Raw genomic sequence first — 4,329 nt, forward strand, 5'->3', positions numbered from 1 at the left:
TATAGATGGAATTTGGAAATTGTGTGGCAACATGGCCTTATTTAGGGTAGACTTATAGTCACCACAAATTCTAATTGTTCCATCGCTTTTGAGAACTGAAACGATGGGCGTTGCCCAGTCAGAGTATTCGACAGGGCCAAAAATAACTTGAGCGCACAAACGATCGAGTTTAATTTCAACAAGACTACGAATAGCTATTGGAATACGGCGTGCGGGAAGCCTAATGGGTTAGATGTTTTTTTGTTGTTGTTTTGTTGAAACTGGTTCCTCTCTGAATTTGCCAAGTTATTTTGAAAAAAGATGCTCAAATTTGCCTAAAATGTGTTTGATTGTGGGCGATTCTTCAATTTCCAACACTCCCTGCACGCTTATGCCCAGCGCATCAAACCAATTACAACCCAGCACGTTGCTTTGGTTACCATTTACAATGATAAGTGGTAAGTCTTTGATTGGGCGTTTGTTATACTCAATGTCAACATCTAACCCACCTCTGATAGGTACACCATGAAGTTGAAAATCCCTCAACTCAGGACCGCACTCGTATAGCAACGGCTTAACCCCCGGCCCTAATTGGTCGAATGTTTTAGAAGATACTGTAGTATAATCTGAACCTGAATCCACTTCCTTACATGGTTTTTGGTTGATGTATATGGTGGTAGATTTCTTACGACTCCGTGAGCTTAAAATCTGATTGATCGACTGTTGCAAATGGCCCTTGACACCACATGCAGAACAGATTGTTTCCCTATGAGAGCACTGAGATCGAGCATGCGCTAGCTATATTGTTTGAGCTTTTAAACTTTTTATTGTATTTCGGCTGATTACGTTTTCCAACTTGATTCACTTGTTCGGGTTGTCGTATTACTTGCACGTTCTTTGATGCGGCTTCCGCTGTTGTAGCCCGTTCTATGACCTTCTGCAATTGGAGATCAGACTCCGCGAGGAGGTTCCGTTGAAGGGATTCATCGCGCAAACCGCACACCAAACGGTTACGCAGCATGCGATCTTAAGCACCGCCAAAATTGCAATCGACGCTCAGGGCGGCTATATATTCCGCAAAGGTTTCATTTGGCATTTGATCGCGCTTGTGGAATTTTTAAAATGATGCAATTTCCGATGAACGAGGGGAAAAATGATTCGTTAATACTACTTGAATTTCCGAAATTTGAAGGTCACTCACCTTCTTGGGGGATGCCAATGACGACACCAGGTCATAAATGGGGCACCGGCTAGTGTTAAAAAATCGCCCTTTGACGTTCAGCTGTCCGTATGTCTTTGGCCTGAAGGAACAACTCGAACCTAGTAGTATGTGGACCAATGCTCCGGATGGCTTATGTCAAAAGGCTCTAATGTTCCTACTGAAGTCCTTGCAGAGTTCGATGGTAAATCAGGAATTCCTCTTGAACTAGATGCTGAGTCCTCCCTTGACAAATCTCGTTCCAAAGCAGCTTCTTTTTCCAGCTTAATTGGCATTGACACTCGATGCAACGAGGAATTGAATGATTGTGCACATTCCCAGTACACGTACTTAACTTTGAATGTCAAAAGGTTGCCCGAACTTCAGTAAGTCGCGTAGCGGTCAAAAGGGTCACCTTCACTGGCTGATTGTAGCCGCTCTCAATATCTGCACGTAGTTTTTGTGTCTCTTGCCAAAGTCGCGCGTTGTTGAAACAAAATTTTAATGTGATGGGGATAATCCCATCCCCGTCGCTATTAATAAATCCGTCAGATTTATACAATTAATGTGCCAACTTAACTTAATCCAACTTTATTTGATATAATAGCGAATTACAAAAATGTATTGATTTCAGCTTGATGCTGTCAAAAGACAAACTGCAAGTGCTGGTCCTCTCACAAGAATGCTGTCAGACAACTTCCAGTGTGTGATGTTGTAGGTGTGCGAATAACGTGTGAAGACAGACTAGCAGAAATCGTACGACAACGCCAAACAGGGTGCTTATTAATTGACAATATTACTCTTCGAAAACTAGGCTAACAAATATTTGGCAGTACGTATATGATCGCCAAAATGTAGAATCCGGCATAGCTTAAGTAACATAAATGAATGTTAACACTGCAAATAAGTTTCCTTAAGCATACTACGAGATATTGGCGCATATTCATAGTCATATTTAGTACTCAACTAAGTCGAAACTATTCTAAGTCACAACTAAAGCTATTCATAGTCGCCTTACTGCCATCCCTAAATTGGCGCGTCAAACGCCAAGCAACTGTCAAAAATCCTCAGGTCCATACAATTTGTATGAACCATCCCACAATAACGCGGCGCTAACGCCGAGCAAATGGAATTTTCATTTTTGACAGGGCGTTACGTGCTGAAGTTGGATGCAGAAGACGAAGAGAAAGAGAAAGGACAAAAAAGTGAAAGAGGAAATAAGAATAAAAACGAGAGGACCTGAGAAAACGTCAAAAATTACGACGCGTTGATTTGGGTATAGCGCGCGATGACACTGTTTGACAATGGATAACGCAACGCTTAGCGCTCCAATTTAGGGACGGCAGTTAGTTTCGACTTTTCTGACTAAGTACCAACTTAAAATTTATGGGGTGTTCACAGTTCGTTCCAAATTGTGTCTGAAAATGTAGACGTCTACATTTTGAGACATCTTTAGCATTAAACTGTGAGCACCCCTTTCTCGCAGTCGTCGCAAAATCGTCTCAAAACTTTGCTGGTGTTGCCAGACATTTCTTCCTTGCGTGCATTTTTTATGTCGCCTTTCGATTTTGTTTCTGAAAAATTGAAATTATTTAACTTAATTACCAATTCGTAATATTTGTTATTTCTTTTCCTTGATTTGTTTCTTTTCATCAGAAATTGCGCTCAAATTAAATGCAAATACAGAAAACGTGCCCAATAAATAAAAAAAATGTGATTAGTATTGCCATAATGCAACCCTGCTGCGAGGTTGCAAAATGTAGACGCGTAAAAAACATACCTTTGAGTGTGACAAAATGTAGACGGCGTCGTTTTCCAATTTTGTATGGGAAACAACAACACCACAGATTTTACGGTTAGAAAACGTCTTAAAATGTAGACGTCTACATTTTGAGACACTATTTGGAACGAACTGTGAACACCCCATTAGTTTCGGCTGCAGCTGCAACTAAGACGTTACTAGGAAGAAGTATTTCATCAAATTATGGGAAAACAGACGAAATATGTAAAAATTAGGTAGAGGGTGATTTTCATAATATTGAATAATCTCCAATTAAAATTTACAAAGATCGATCCATTTTATTCGGAAGAAGAAATTAAATGCGTATTACAATTCGAATAAAGCTAAATCACCAATTTATAATTGGAATAATTTAAATAAATTCTCAAATAATAAGTCAGTTTCACGCTAGTTCTTTTAAAGTAAATTTGTGCATAACATTTAGATATCTACTATTTGTATGTTTCACACCATGCTTTCGATAAACATAAAATGATACCTTATTCTTTCGCATAATCATGGAATGAAAATAAAAATTACATAAACCGATGATTAAACTTGACATTATTTAATAAAAATGTAATTTTTTCAAAATATCGTAAAGAAAAATCGATACATTTTCACACTCATTTAGTTATATCGTAAACTAAGTCGAAACTACTTAGTAGAAGTCTGAAATGCGACTATGAATAGAGGTAAATTTTAAGTTTGTACTTAAATTTAAGTTGCAACTTTGTTAGTTTCGACATAGTTGCTGGACTATGAATACGCGCCATTGAACTTTAGAATTACTTTAGCTGCGGTTTACAATGTACGTATTGTAGAATTGATATAAGTACATATGTATATCTTTATCAAATGAACGGTCGTGAACATGTAACTTGAAAGAAATGTGGACACAAATAAGAATATAAATAAATATATATATATATATATATATATATATATACATATAAGTACAGTTAGCGTGGGGAATCGGGGAATGGACCGTTTTTTTGGGGGAATTTCAGCTCGATCAACTCTAGTATAACAAAGTTTCAAATGGCTAAAAATTACCGATGATTTTTTAGAATTTTCTTTGCATTTGCTTTCTTATAGCGAATGAGCATAATTTATTTTTATATGGAATAAAACAACGCTATTTGAAACTTGCACTTTATTATTCTAGAATTGAGATGGCTACAAAACTGCATACTCTAAATATTTATAGAAAATCCAATTAAACAGTTCGAAATTTTTACGAAAGTTGAATTTTTCTCAAATATTGCACAACGTCTGGAACTTGGATTTGTATGGTTTTTGTTAAAGAATAAACTATATTTTTATAAAAAAATAACTAAAATTAAATAACAAAAAAAATAATAATTGGTGT

Source organism: Rhagoletis pomonella, unplaced genomic scaffold, assembly GCF_013731165.1.
Source record: "Rhagoletis pomonella isolate Grant_MI unplaced genomic scaffold, Rhpom_1.0 Rhpom_scaffold_00003, whole genome shotgun sequence".
Classification (NCBI taxonomy): domain Eukaryota; kingdom Metazoa; phylum Arthropoda; class Insecta; order Diptera; family Tephritidae; genus Rhagoletis; species Rhagoletis pomonella.